This window comes from Equus asinus, chromosome 10 (genome assembly GCF_041296235.1).
Source record: "Equus asinus isolate D_3611 breed Donkey chromosome 10, EquAss-T2T_v2, whole genome shotgun sequence".
In the NCBI taxonomy this organism is placed as follows: domain Eukaryota; kingdom Metazoa; phylum Chordata; class Mammalia; order Perissodactyla; family Equidae; genus Equus; species Equus asinus.
In genome coordinates this window covers 66,893,642-66,909,637 of record NC_091799.1, presented here as the reverse complement: position 1 = coordinate 66,909,637, position 15,996 = coordinate 66,893,642, and the positions used below count along the sequence as shown (strand labels likewise).

General features: G+C 42.2%; 1 long non-coding RNA gene across 4 annotated transcripts; it reads right to left on the bottom strand.

The window, feature by feature from the left end:
* Positions 1-5,602: 5,602 nt before the first annotated feature.
* LOC106843370 (uncharacterized) lies at positions 5,603-13,326 on the bottom strand. Of its 4 annotated transcripts, none has more exons than XR_001401178.3 (3): positions 13,143-13,326; positions 12,629-12,729; positions 5,603-10,388 (listed from the first exon to the last, which is right to left on the bottom strand). It is a non-coding gene; the product is annotated as an uncharacterized lncRNA (long non-coding RNA). The 4 variants fall into 4 exon arrangements; XR_006528531.2 differs by having other exon boundaries at positions 13,156-13,325; XR_011506469.1 differs by having other exon boundaries at positions 13,160-13,320.
* Between the last annotated feature and the right edge of the window lie 2,670 nt (positions 13,327-15,996).

Genomic DNA, 15,996 nt, shown 5'->3' with positions numbered 1-15,996 from the left:
AAGGGATAAACCCTACCTTTCATTACATATGTTTATTTACGAAGCACGATTTCAATAACTATAGCTTTCCTTCTAAAGTTTTATGTGATATATTTCAAATGAGCCTGCTCTCTTTTTCAGTATTCTGTTCCATGATTTTGATTTCCCCTTATTTCTTTATTTTAAACATACTTATTTTATAGTATCCTAAATTTCATATTGCCTTATTGAGTTCCTGGGGTATAAATTTTTCGAACTTTTGTTCTCATCATTTCATTCTATGGCATGTGTGTGTGTGTGAGTTTTGTATTCTGTGAATTGTAGAAATGTTCTTAAAGAACAATTTTGAGTTTTCCTGTAAAAGAAGCTGCAGGGGTTTGATTAACCCATAGTCAGTTTCTACATTAGTTTTTCAGCTTAGGATGCCCCAAGATGCAGGGAGGATAAATTTGGATTCCACACTCATGCATAGCACACTCATGAAGTGTCAGTTTGTCGTGGGAGGTATTTTTTCAATAGAATCCAGGTACTCATGAGCTTCCTTGCGCTGCCATAAGTTTTTAAATTTCACCTTTTATTGAAAGAGCAGGCATCCATGGTCCTGGCTTCATGCTGGGATCTCAGCAGCCTTGAGTAGCCCAAGGACAGATCTTTGGGCATTAAACCCTACCATCTACCTAGGCATTTGGGGCCTCTATCAAAGTCAAATTTTCTCCTGGGCCATGGGGACATCTGCGCATGAGCTTATCACTCTGGTTTTGAGTTCCCTCTTCATTCCTGGTACTTGGAGATTTCCCATCTTTTTGAGTACAGTTTCTACTTTCTATTTTTAACATTTTATGTGTTGTTTAGAAATCCATTATTGCTATGTTTGTATACAGGGTTTCCACAATAGTCTATCATTTTCCCGGGACGAAAAATCCAAAGAAATTTTAAGTAATTTTCTCATTTACTCATCAGGACAGGGACATAAACAGAATTTATTTTCCCAGTTTTACCAACAAGGGAAGAGAGGCTCAGACATGTTAAGTCACAGAGCTAGTGTGTGATGAAGCAAGGTCGATGACATCTAGACCAGTATTCCTTCCACTCTGCTCGAGATTCCTAAACAGGGGCTCCTTCAAGGATTTTCCTCTAGGTAGTGTCTTCGGGCTGAATAAACAATGCCTTAACACATATATTCTAGCACATTTCCAATATAGCTAGATTTTTTTATTAGAAAATTAAAACTCCCAGCAAGTCTACTTCCTGGCATCTGTCCCAAAGCTCCACTAGCTACATCGTCCTAAGGAGGCACATACAGACAAAGGATGTTTTTTGCATCACTTTTCATAGTAGAAAAATGTAAATGACCAATGGGGAAGAGTGGATAAATAAACTAGACTACACAGGAGTAAAAAAGAATAAGTGGGGCTCCCAGTGAACTGACATGAAATGACTTCCAAGACACAGTGTTGAGTTGCAGCGTGATACATACAGCATAATATAGATTGTGTTAAAAACATATATATCACACATAAAAAGCAGTGCCAAATATTTTTATAGATGCATATATATATATATGATAATAGATAAAAGGCGTAAATGGATACCAGCTATGGTACTAATAGTTCCCTTCAGGGAGGGACCTGGAATTGGGGCTCAGATCAAGAGGTGAGAAGGAAGCTACTGCTTTATGGATTGTATCTAATTAATCCAAATGAAAATAGGGACATATATTAATTGTCTAACTAAAATTAATAAACAGTTATATTTAAGTACATTTAAAGAGGCCACGTAACTGAATGCACAATAGCTTTGTTTTTACATTATGTAATTTCTCAATCAACAGATACTAAAAAGACGTGCTAATCCATGAAAATTGTTGAGACACAATGGGCCCCCTAATCACATTACTGGTGACCTCTGTCCTTAGCCACATGCCTTTTATGTAATTAATGGCTATGCTCATGAGGCTGGAAAAGCAATCTGGCATTATTGTGAATCTGTAAGTCCTGGATGCTTGAAGTCCATGAGTAAGGCTACTAGATCCCACTGAGGTGGCATTAAATAGGAAAGTGTCACATGGACTTGCTGCTACCACAAAAGCGAATGTAAGAAAGGTAATAGATCACAGGCTCTCCCTGTGAACGCTGCCTTTACTTGCACGTTGAACTATAAAATGGATCAAATGCAAAGATCAAACAAACAAAAATATTCACATCTTTCTGGGTCTTTGTCACATATTCTTTGCTGTCTTTGGAGAGTCTTGATACTTGGTATGGGATAGGTACACTGGGTGTTTCTATCACCACTGAAAACACAGCACTTATCTTGTTTTCCCCTTAGGTTCTCTGAGGTGTTTTTTAAAAAAACAAAAAACAAAAAAAGGTGGCCCAAATCTATCGAGACCTGTGTCTCCTCCTGGTAGGAACTTTTACAAATACAGACCAAAGGATCTTTAAATTCAAATAATTTTTAGCTGCTAAAGACCCTGTGGTGTTCTGGGAGGGCTCATGGTGAAGACGCCTCAGAAAAGATGATAGAGGAAATGCACAGCGTTAAACAGTCAGACATTGACCATGAGATACCACACCTGAGCCTAAACATCCCCTTTGCTGATAACTGGGTTTCGGCCTCCTTCAGTCCAACAAATTCTTTCAGACCACCATGAATTCACCTTGGCCAGGGGTAAAAAAGTAACGCTGACCAACATATACCTTTAAAATGGGACATGTCTTTAAAACAGGGAGGTCAAATCCTTCCATAAATACAAATCCATTTATAGATCTGGAATTAGTCAGAAAGAAGGAGTTCTGCAAGGCTGAGCCAAAGCAGTCAGGAGCAGTTTGACTCTTGGAACGATGTGCAAGCTCCTCTCCAGAGTGTCAGGAGGCTGTAGGGGCGTGCAAGAGTCTAGCCTGTATGTCAACACCTCATGGGGAACACTTCTCATTTTTTTGTTTTGTTTTGTCTTTTTGAGGAACATTTCTCAATTTGAATCAAACATCTAAAAAATCAAAACAGATCTATCATAATGTCATTGGGGAAGTCAAAGCACTCATGGATATCAGTGCATGTCAATAAGGTTTAGACCCACGTTGCTGAGCGAAATCCCAACACAGGATTTAAAGAAGGCAGTTCTTATTCAAAAGAAAGAAAGAAACACATTCAGAAATCATAGGAGCAATTCTCCAAATGCTTGCTTTAGAAGACAATTTCCCATCACTTTTTTTCTTAAAGATTGGCACCTGAGCTAACAACTGCTGCCAATCTTCTTTTTTTTTCCTGCTTTTTCTCCCCAAATCCCCCAGTACATAGTTGTATATATATATATATATATATATATATTTCAGTTGTGGGTCCTTCTAGTTCTGTTCTGTGGCACACCGCCTCAGCACAGCCTGATAAGCGGCTCCATGTCCGCGCCCAGGATCCGAACTGGTGGAACCCTGGGCTGCCAAAACAGAGCACACGAACTTAACCACTCGACCTCGGGGCCGGCCCCCATCACTTTTTAATAAAAAAACACATTTCCTGGTACAAGGACATTTTCATACAGATTGAAGCATTTTATTCAATTTGGAAATGCAGCAAAAGTCATTTCTCAGATATTAGCAGAACAACACAAAGACTCCAGGGCCTTGTGGCACCATGGAAATGTGGGAGCTCTGTTTTTTTAAGTAAGATGCATTAACTTTAGAAATGCCAACCAGGCAAAGCCCTTAGCTGTTTTTCTCAGTTTCTTCATAATAAGCACCATTGTACATTTTGTCTACTCAGAGTTTAACAAGTTTTAATATTATCCCTTCAAGCAAGGGTGTGTCTTGTATCCACAGAAACATCCTTATGAATCTGAACAGAAGTATCTCGTTTACTTTCTCCCACTAGATAGAATCTTGGTTTCAAGGTTGCAGTGAAAAGTTGTATTGCATAGGGAATTCAACCTTGAGTTCTCATCCTTTCAACATGGCTTAGTTGTTCTTAGCTGTGTATTAAGGCCTCCTCCTGACATCAGATGGGTTGGCAGTTTGGATCGATATGGCTAAGTATAAACAGGGAGTGAGAATTAGATCCAGGATCCCATGAAGAGCGTGTGTCATCACACAAGTCAGACCAAGCATCACAGGAGTGTCATTGCTGCAAAGGTCCTTACAAATCTACTTAATTTTTCCACTGGACAGGAAAGGAAACAAATAACTATGGCTACCATCAATGGAGCATTTGGCTTTAATGCATTCTCTCATTGAATTCTCAGTGCTCCCTTGTGAGGGAGGCACTATCATTATCCCCTTTATAGATGAGGAAACTGAGGCGGGGAAAGACTAAGGACTTCCTTTAGATCTCCACCCAAATGTCACCTTATCTGTGAGGTATTCCCTTCATAAAATAGCAACCCCTCCCCAGCACTCCCTCTCCCAGTCATCTTGCTTTATTTTTCTCCCTGACACAGCACATATTTATGTTTTTGTTGTCCATCTCACCCTTCTAGCATATAAGCTTCATGGGAAAGGCCTTTGCTTTGTTCACTCTATGTCGCCAGCACAGAGTACCTGGCACACAGTTGGTGCTCAATAAATACATGTGAATAAAGAAACTATTAAAGAAAACTGCCCAAGGCCACAGAGCTATCATTGGTGGACACAGTATTTGGACCCAGGACTGTAACTCTTGAGCACCTACTTTTAACCATTTTGCTGTTACTTGAGGTCACTTCATTTTCTCTTTCTAAGGAATTAGCTTATTGAACATCAAGTTATTTTGCAGGAATTCCAGGCCACCCTTAATTTTCTCTGGTTGTCTCTCTTGCTGTGACTATGCTATGAGGATACTTATTTGAAGGACACAGAAGGACACATGGGCTGGGAGTCCTAGACGAGGCTCTACTCCCAGCTAACTGGCTAGTGAATCTCTACGTCTCACTTCTTCATCAACAATGAGTATTCTTTCTGTTCCAGTTCTAGCTCTATCATTCTAAGTCCTTAGAGCAGATATTTACAATGTGCCAAAGACTTGCTGGTGACTCCAAACGATGGATGAAGCCTCCAAACCAAATTAATTTTAATTGAATTAAATTTAAAAATAACTGTGCATATTATACCCCACATTCCACCCACCCAACTTCCCTGCCAAAAAACAAACCAAAAAACCTCTTGATAGAAAGATCTGCAAGAAATTACAGAAAAATATTAACAGAAATGGTCTTTGAGACCAAGGATGATTTTCTTTTCTTTTTACTCTTCTGTATTTCCATATTATTGTTGTAATGGAAAAATACACTTTATTTTAAAAATAAATCTAAAAATAAAATAAAGAGAGCCAGCCCTGATGGCCTAGTGGTTACAGTTCAGCACGCTCTGCTTCGGCGGCCTGGGTTCAGTTCCTGGGCACAGAACCACACCACTCATCGGTCAGTAGCCATGCTGTGCCGGCAGCTCACATAACAGAACCAGAAGGACTTAGAACTAGAATATACAACTATGTACAGGGCTTAGGGGAGGGAAAAAAAAGAGAGAGAGAGAGAGAGGAAGGTTGGCAACAGATGTTACTCAGGGCAAAACTTTCCCAGCAAAAAAAAAAAAAAAAAAAAGATAAAGATATATCCTGCACAACTTTTAGAGCAAATAGAGTTTTATCAAGAAAGCAACAATTCATTTGTCCTATAATTTGTTGTGTCATTATACAATAGGCACTATATTATTCCTCAAGAAAAAAAAGACTATCAGTCTTTATTTTATAAAGTTTAAAAACAGCAAGAGTCTCTGATAAAGGTTTTGCTAGATTTTATTTCAGTCTAAGAAGGGGTTAAAAAAAGAAGAAACTGAAAAAAAAAAGAATGGGTTAGATTTAACAAGAAGACAGGAAGAAGAAAGATTTCATCACCTACTCCGACCCTTTTCCATAGAAACCAGGTAACTGCTGGTGCCATTCTAACTGAGGTGAGTGTATTCATGAAGGAGTCAACTTAACACTGATTCAATGCTAGCACAAGCCATGGGTATTGACCAGAGAGTGGACATGCTTCTAACTGACAGAGGGTGGAACTCTCAGTTTGGAATTCTCCTCCTTTCCTTTCTCCCATTACGTGGTCCCCCTGACCTTCTCACTCTCCAGGTCCCTGCAGTCTCTGCCTACTCCATGTTTCTTTATGGACCAGTGCTCTCAGCCACATCAACCGCCAACTTCACAGTGCCCATCCTCTCAGATTTAGCCACAGCAGAACAACATGCCTAACGAGAGAACGGGCAAGGGAAAAATAGCCAGGCTCTTCTGTAGCCCCAATTTATTGACTCATTAATAATCTTGGTGTCACCTAGTCTTCCAAAAACAATAAGGCAGTAATTAGCTTGGCTTGGCCAGTCAGCCAGCCCACGATGAAAGGCAATAAAATGGGAACAAATGGAAAGACAAAAAGTAAAATAGGTTTATAAGCAACATACCTTTAAACATTTTATTATCATTTAAAATGAGAAGGTTTAGAGTTTTAACTACATAATTAATAGCCCAAGAAGCTACTTGTCTGGACAGAAGGCATACCAACTTCAAGCACCAGAGGGAGGGTGCCTAGGAGCAACCTGGGCACAGCAAGGTACAAATTATAAATTCTTTCACAGACAACAGCAAGGTCCAAAATCCTCTGATCTGCCTCATGAGTCTGCCTCCAGAGACTAGTAAGTGTTCTGTCCCTCTAGGAGTCGCCAGCACTGGCAGCCCAGGCACCTCACAGGGTAATTAGTGGGCTGTCCTTTACCTTAAGTGGAGGCAACAATGTCTATTTCTGGACTTGGTGCCCACTTCACAAACACCCCTGCTACATTCTCAGTAAATGTGCACACATATTTCAGTATATATGTATTTATATATACTTGTAAATATGTATTTTATATATACGTACATATATGTATGAATGAACCAACCCCAACTCCAAACATAAGTGTCACTTCAGTTTAGCATCAATGCAGGATTTCAGTTTAGTTATTCAGATTTCTTTCCGTGGTCATCTTGACTTGCAATGTTCTGAGGTGGAACTGAAGAAGACTTAAATGTTTCAAACTAGAAGCAAGAAAGTTGGGATCTTCTCACCACCACTGTCTGGTTCATCTCCAACTCCGTTTCCTCATCAGCAAAAAATAATGTTACTACTGTTATTGAGAATGACGGCCCTTGTGGCATTGTCTCTGTGGTCACATCTGAGCAGGTGCTGCTCCTGTGGTATGAGTGGGGGTAGGAGCATTGAGTTATGCTGAAACCATAATGCCAAGCCAAAGGGAAAAGAGAGAAAACCAAGAAAAGAAGGAGCCACAGCCAAGGGAATGAGGCCATGTAAGATGTGAGCCCCCAAGGGGAGTGTCCAGCGGTCCCAACTGCAGTGTGCAAAGGGGCAAGGTGACCTCAAGCTTAATGCAGACCAGTATGTATGGTGCTGAGGCGCTGAGTGGACACAGAACCTGGAGACCCCAGACAGACAAAGATCAGCACACTAATTCTAGGATGTCCTAGTTCAAAGCAGGATCCACCCCAGAGAAGTTTCTAGAAAGGGTTAAGGAGCATGTGTAGACCTCAGATAACCAGGCTACAATTCATACCTAGTTCTAAGAGGACAAAAAATAAGGAATGAGGAGAAAGGCCACAGCTCCTATAGCAGTGCTCAGGTCCATCGCCATCCTGGGGGCACCAAGAGGCAGGGATAAGGCAAGAAGAAGAAACAGAGTTGCTAATACCCTCCAAGCCCTGACCAAGATTGGCTCAGGATCGGAATCTGTCAATGGAAAATCCATGATGTTTCAGCAGAGCTGGGAGCACTGAGGAAAATCAGAGACTGACTTGACACTCATTGACATTCACCCCTGAAGGTTCCCAGCACCCTGGCATTAAGTAACTGAAAGCCCTCAATGGGAAAGAAGGTATATTGAAATAACCGCGATAGTTATTAAAGTTTGACATCTACCCTAGGCTGATGATTGGTGGAAAACTGCTTTTAAACCCTTTTTTGCTTCCTGAAAGTGACCATTAGTGTGAAAAATCAATACTCTGAATTCCTCAGTGTGTTTCTGCTGTCCATAGGCAGGCAACATGGCTCCTTGTGGCACAGGCCTGGGTACCATCTCCTCAGAAACCAAGATTAGGGGCAAGGCAACTGTCCTCCAGGTTCTACACAGAGCCACCCTCCAAGGCCAGAAGAGAATACTCAAGACTAGGAATTTTAACAAGCTACCATCTTGACACTTTTGAGTGAATCCAGTGGTTACATCTGTTCTTGGCCAGGAATTTTCTAACCAGATCTGAATAAATGCTTAGTGAGTATTGTTTTCACTCCATCGGGGTCTCTGGCTAAAAGGTTAGTGGTGTTTTGTTTTACAGTATGAGGGGAATTTGGTGCCTTGGAAACAGAGTGGTTAACACAGACCATAGGCCAGTGGTTTTCAACTCAAGCTGTACCTAGAATCATCTGAAAACTTTTTAAAAAATACCAGTGCCAGGGCTCCACCCCTAGAGATTCTGACTTAATTTGTCTGGGGTATGTAATATGCCACAGAATGTTTTAAAAGCTCCACAGCCAGGGGCCAGCCCAGTGGTGCAGCGGTTAAGTTCACACATTCTGCTTCTCGGCAGCCCGGGGTTCACTGGTTTGGATCCTGGGTGCGGACATGGCACTGCTTGGCATGCCATGCTGTGGTGGGCGTCCCACATATAAAGTAGAGGAAGATGGGCACAGATGTTAGCTCAGGGCCAGGCTTCCTCAGCAAAAGGAGGAGGATTGGTCGTAGTTAGCTCAGGGCTAATCTTCCTCAAAAAGAATAAATAAATAAATAAAAGCTCCACAGGTGATCCTTCCATCCTACTAGGTTGAAAGCAGCACTTCTCAAACGCTAATGTGCGTATGAATCCCTGGGGATCTTGTAAAACATGCAGATCCTGATCCAGTAGGGCTGGGGTGGAGCCTTAGATTCTATATTTTTAACTAACGTCCAGGTGATACTCAAGCTGTTTGCCTACAGGCCACACATTGAGGTGTTTAGAAAATACGGAAAAAAGTTTCAAGAAAGAGGGGTCCACGCTCCTTTCCTCCCAGGGCTCTTAGTAGGGGAGCCCTCCCTGACCAGGGCAGACCCACCCCCACCCCCAGATCTGTGGCTCTGACTTAGCTGTCTGTCAGGTTGAGCAGATGCTTCCAGAGCTCAAAGATGACCTTCTGAGTTAGCTATGAAAGTAAGAAATCGTCCAAATGTCTAGTAAGGCCTCAAATCAGTCAGGGCAGCACTAATGGGAATCCAAGAGTGAGCAAATAAGAATCAAGCAGTGAACTTTAAAAAACTGAACCTGCCTTTGTTTCGCTTTGGCTCCAGGCTTGTGGGGAAACTCCCTGAGCAGAAGCTTGGGTGGCCCCAGTTTAGTCAGATGGTGAGCAGAGGCTTCCGGGGAGGAAGAGGGATGCCAAGGAAGGAGGGCTCCATTTACAAACAGTGGCTTAGAACACAGCACAGTCCACACAGCTCTGCAGACCTAAGCCTTGTCACTGAGATGGGACCCTGTGAGCTCCTCCTGAGGTGACTGCCACTCTCTTCTGCCTTCACCTTCCTGACATCCTGCTTTTCTCGGCTCCCTTCCCTGATCAGGAGGATCCAACATGATGAACTTCAAACTCTGTGTGGCCTCCACATCTGTGTGATCCTTCAGCCTTACCTCCCAGGACATCCTTCTTTCCTCTCCACCCAAGCTCAGGGGCCATCTCCTCACCAGGGCCTCAGCATGGTCTTCCTCCACCTGGAATAGTCTCCTTTTCACATTTCCAATCACTGAAAGTCTCCCGCCCTTCAAGGCCCAGCTTCAGTCCTATCCTTCTCCTCAAGTCTTCCCTGACCTACCAGCTCCCACTCTGTCCCCGGCACTTCTAGAACATTCCCTGGTTGTTCCTGGCTTTTACATGCCCTGTTGGTCCCAACTTAATCATCTTTTCACAAGAATATGGTGCATCTCCCTAACCACATCATGAACTTCTGGCTTACAGTACTGTGCCTATACTTTCTTATACCTCTTGCACCCAGTACAGCTCTTCATAAACAAAACGTGCTCAGTAAGATTTGTCACACCTTTGCTAGAGAGCTCACCACAGTCGATGAAGCTGTGATGAAACCCAGAGGCAAGATTCCCATTCCACTCACAGACAAGACTTCTCACCAATAACAGAAGCATCCATTACCACAACGCTTAAGATCTCTGTCTAATCTGGGGATGTTTGCCATTATGTGGCATCAAACAGTCCCTGTTCCGGGTTCCCTCAATGCCCTATTCTTTATACTCCCTCGTGCCCGGGACAACCATCAAGCTGGGATGGGCATCCAGTTCAAAAACTTAATCTTCAGGCTGTACAATTTTCACTCCTTGTAAGGAAGTCAAAGTTCTTTGCAGGATCAGGCCGTCAGTCTGTTCTGAAGAGAAAAACAACAGGGTGTGGTCAGAAGAAAAGTAGAGACCTAGCGAAACAAACGTCTTCTGGAAAAACAGCTCATACAGCTAGAACAAACAGGTATAGCCACTTCCCTAGCTCCTAGCAGAACTGCACCAATGCAAAGATGCAGATACATATGTACGAACGCCAGCCAATGCCATCTGTCTAGGAACTACCATCAAGCTTTTCTGCAGGGCTAAATCTGTCCAAAACAGTAAATAAAAACAATGGAAGCTATGAATGTGATCATTAGATTGCTCCATGGGAATACTCTGAAAGCAGAACCTTGCTGGGGGTCTTAGGAATGTCCCAGTGTGCTGGCAGCCCTTGACAAACAGCAAAGGAGAAATGAGATGCATTTGCTGCACATTTCTGATTCTCTCCCAGGGTTCAGTGCACAAAGGCCCTGTTCCTTTCCCCCCCAGGACACACGGCCAAAAATGCTGCCCTCGGTTGCACACATGGCTTGCCTTAGCCAGGTTCTGTGTTGGCCTTGGGCACTAAAGCCTGCTCTGAATCCTCCCCCGCTGCCCTGGGGCTCCTCTTTTGTTTCAGCCAGCCTTCTCTCAGGTGCCAGTCCTCCGGCATCACAGAGAGGGAAGAGAGTTAAATTCAGTCAATGTTGAAGGGGAGGAGAAGACGTTGCAATTAAATTGCTAATTAAGGAAATACCAACCTGAAGAAGCTAATTTGCACTGACCTATTTAAAATATCTACCAGTAGATCAGGCATGAATTGAGGTGCAGCCCTTTTATGCAATAGCCAACTGGCTTTCTTTCAGAGCAGCAGCTATCAATAATTCCATGCTGAGGACCATCTGATAGGAAATCAACCGCTGGCCCCTGGAATGCCAGCATTCCCCACTGCTCTGTTTTCCCAGTTGTCAGCTCTGTTTATAAATTGTCCATTTATAGCAAATCCAGCACCTGCTATGAACACCTCATCCTGCCAAGTGTTGGAGTGCATCGCAGAAAGAGCCACTATAGACTTGCTCAGTTCCTTTTAACCTTTTCCCAGCTCGGGAGTTTGAATATTTGCATAGGAATTCTGAGGGAGGACTTATTCTGAAGGAAAAGGATAGACAGTCTATTAAAAGTTAGCATTTTGCTCCACTAAAAAAAAAAAAAGCAAATCATCATTCTCTTGGGAGACACAATACTCTCTTTCTGAACAAGTCTGACATTGGGACACATTTAAAATAACCCCTGGAAAATTCAACAGGGTAAAAACACTCTGGAGAAAGGTTAAAGGAGGCTTTCTTTTTAACTCCATTATGTGGTTTTTTAGCTCACTGACAATACTGCCACTTAGCAGATAATGCTGCCTGCTGCTCAAAACCATTATGTAAAATATATTTAAAGACACTTTCCCAGTGCTGGAAACCCAATACACGACTGACATTTGGTTTTGCTTCTTGCCAATTATCCATTTGCAAAATCCCTAGAATTGATTCTCATAGTCCCACCCCTTCCCCCAATCCCACTGTTTCTGTTCATTTTGTTCTTTGTAAAACAAAATAAAGTCAAATGGCACACATAGAATATTCATGTTGTGTGGGTTCATAGCTTCTGGAGGGTAGTGAAGGTCAAACCAGACGCCATGGCGCAAAGAAACATAGTGGTAACCTTGGGGAGGTGAGGCAAGCCCTTGATGCTTCAGTTTACACCTTCCTACAATAATCCTTCTCAAGCACAAGATTGTCACCCTTTTAAAGCCACAGAGGGAGACCCTGATTAAGACCACGTGGGCAGAGGCAGCTGGACTGAGGGGGCGGCATTCCTGATCCCCAGCCCTGCATTCAGCCTGGTGGGCGGCCCCATATTTTTATGAGAGGACTAAAGGGCTTAATACTTCTTTAAAAAAAAAAAAATGTTGAGCTATCTGCCTATAAAAGACAACCCATCCAAGGTTATTACTATTAGTGGGCCGGCAAAGTTAGGTAGTCCTGAGATCAGGAAAAACAGAAGTGATTCAAGAAACAGAATTAGAGGGCATGAAATTAAACACTCAAGAAATTAAAAATGCTTGCTCTGGGCAATGTATTTTCCTTTGCATGGCCCAGGGTCCTCAGCATTCCGTCTGGCATAGCTTGTAGCTTTTTGTTACAGTTTATGCAGATTAAACTAATCCTCGATTACATAGGCATCAATTCTTTCTTTCCAAAATGGAATCATGCTTAATCAGTTACATGTCACACTGATGCAAATCATCCTTGCTTACTTTTTGGTCATTCGATGGCCATCTGTTTTACCAACCTGGATTCTTTCACTCATCACAGAAGTCAGGCTCCATTACTCGAGATGATCTCTGAGATGCCCCTGCTGGAGAAAGGAATGTGCAAATTAGGAGACTACAAATCAGTTTGAAAACTCAATGACTCCTTCCCATAAATCTGTGTCCTTAATATTAAAAATCATTTGGAGGTGCTGAAAAGAAAGAGAACTGATAGCCAACAGGAACCAGCAACCCTCCTCTCTTCGGAGCACGGATTAGTCGTGGAGAGGGACTATGCAGATCTAAATCCATATTCCGCTACCAAAAATAGAAAAGAGGAAACCTTTGAAGCCAGAGAAGGCCTAAGAAGAACTGTCAGCAAAGAGCCGGAGCTACCCGGGCAGGAAGCAATGCTCCGGTGGCAGTTTCGTGCTGCCTTTTTTTTTCTCCCCTGTGGCTTTCACATTCATCCTATTAGAAAGATAGCTTTCAAAGGCTTCCCTTCAACACTGACACGTACGCGCCTTCACAACCTGCCTTTCTGCAGCAGCTCAGGGGCCTGGCGCTCGCTGAACGTTGCTTCCACAGAGCCCTTGGGTTTGGTGTGATTTTCCCCTATCGGTCATTTCAATCTGTTTAAGGCTGAACAGTGAACTCCTCATAGAGACGTTACACAGAGAGCCCTCAGTAGGAAACGGTTAGCTGAGCAAACATTTGTTTCCTGTTTTGCTCTTGATAATTTCACATTTCAACTCAACCTAGCTTTCATCCTTTTAATTTTTTTTAGAGTCATGGAAATCAATGCACCAAACCAGTGAAGTTTGTTTTTTCTCATGGGCTTTGAATGACACTCTGAAAATGACCCTTGAGTCTATCTTATGAAAGGTATTTGAATTAGAAGTGGTTCTTTGGAAGCAAGAGAGTGAGAGAGCTTTGGAATGGCCTGTGGGACAGCTGGAGAGGCACAGAGGGTGAGAGGGTTTCTAGTAGGAGATTAGGTTCATGGGTGGTGATGAGGCAGCTTACGGGTCAAAGAATGGAAATTAGGGTATGGAGGAGAACGCAGATAAGTGAGACGCTGAGGAAGGTGGCAGAGCCTCTGCTACCCCATACGGCACCTTATACAACTTAGGAAAAGTCACCCTTTCTTCTGAGGCCACACAAACCCATGTCAGGGCACGTGGCTAGATTTCAGTCCTAACTCTTCCCTTTGGCCTCGTGCCCTTCTGCAAGGCTCAGCCCGCACCGTACCATGTGTGGGGCTCAGGAAAAATGTGGGCAAGAGATTGAAAGGCCCAAACGGGGAACTTTAGAAGAACTGGCAAAAAAAAAAAAAAGTCACAGATGCTTCTGGTAGCATACAGGAAATCCTGTTTTGAATCATAGAACTTTGCTGGTGGGTGGGGGTGGGGGAGGATGGTTAGCAAAATTGATTTCTCCAAACTAGATATATGAAAACATCCCAGTGCAGCATTTTATCCTTTGTCATGTTTCATATGATACTTGTATTGTTCATTTGAAGAGAGCTTTATGTTCATCACATCTAAAGAATAACTTCCAGGATTACTACAACTTGTCTTTATTTGTCAGGATCAAAATCTGTGCCTAGATCCAAACTGCTGTGACTACTCAGAATCTGATGACAGTCTTCAGCCAAGATCCAAGAACTTTTGAACTTCCTAGGATGAATAATTAGAGATTCTTAACTGCCTTTATCACAAAATTCTTGAATGTTTTTTGAAACAACTGGTTAAGCTTCAGCGAAAGGAAAAAGTACAACAACCTCCACCACTCAGACCATTTTTCAAGGTCCGTCACCAATCTGCTTAGGTTAGGTCCACGAGTTGCATCATGGTTAGCAAAATTAAAGTGAGCAAGAAGTCTAAATCTCATAGAAAATAGAAAGTCAAGAGAACAAACAGTAAAAATGACATGACATGCCTATTATCAAAACACAGTGAATACGTAACAAATGTACCACTCTTGCTCTTGTTTAGAACCTGGGCCTTCAGTGACTACGAGGGAACCATTCATGTTCATGCGACAATTCAGAGAGTTTACAGTTCTTCAACAACTGTTGCATGCTCCATCTCCTCGAATCCTTTGAAGCAAGTATGGTTTTGTCACTGCCTTTTGGTAGATGAGAAAACTGAGATTTCAGACAAGCTAACAGACTCACTCAAGACCATCTAAATAGCAAGTTACAGAACCAGGACTCAACCCCAGGCCTTCTGGCTTAAACCAGTGATCTTGCTAATACACCAGCTCTCTGGTTCAAATGGAGACATCTCCTGACAGCCTTTTGCATCACAGACAGGTCTACCTATTTCTGGGAGGACAAATATTCAGCCTGACCAAGGATGGGATCAGCAATGATTTACTCTAGCAACCTCAATGACTTAGCTTTTGAATATGTACTTTACTTTCCAAAGATTTTGGTCTATAAAACTGTGTTCTCTGTTGCAATTGACCCAGGGCTCTAACAATCAAAAGAGTCAGTCAAATATATGGAATTACAAAAGTCATTAGCAATATTATTGAAACTCATGTTTTAAACAGGACAGTTAAAAAAATCACTTAGTTATTTTTAACAAATAAAAATTATATGTATTTAAGGTATACAAAGTGATGTTCTTATATATGTTTACCTTGTGAAATGACTGACAAAATCGAACTAATTAACACATCCATCACCTCCCATTGTTACCTTGTGTGTGTGTGTGTGTGTGTATGTGGTGAGAATGCTTGCGATCTATTCTCTCAGCAAATTTCAAGTAAACAATACATTATTATTAACTACAGTCACCATGTTGTACGTTAGGTTTCCAGAACTTATTCATCTTATAACTGAAAGTTTGTACCCCTTGATCAATCTCTCTCCTTTCCCCCTCCTCCCAGCCTCTGGTAACTACCATTCTACTGTCTGAACAGAACAGATTTTGTCTGGTTTTATTTTGGTTGTCTTTGGCTAGTTTGGGAATGTTAGTGAGTGTGGTGTTTACTGTAACATGAAAGCATGTAATGAAGTTTAAAGTAGGTCTTGCAAAGAACTCAGGGTTGAGGCCAATTCTAAAGGTAGGTCTCTAGTTGATCAGTTCCCGTTGTTGGAGCACCAACCGCCCATGTAAGAGGACACTCTAGTGTGCTGACTCACCATCCAGATCAGTAACTTGCACGTTGAAGGCTGAGACTAAAGTCCTCCTTCCTGCAGTCCCTCTGCCAAACACATTTTTGGAGAAGTAAGATGTTAACTGATTTCAGTTAATAACAGTCTCTAAGTTATCTGCTTCTGTAACAACATATCTCTCAACCCTACTTCAGATTCCTGGTTAAAAATGAAAAACTATTTTTAAAAATTGAGAATACTGTTGTAT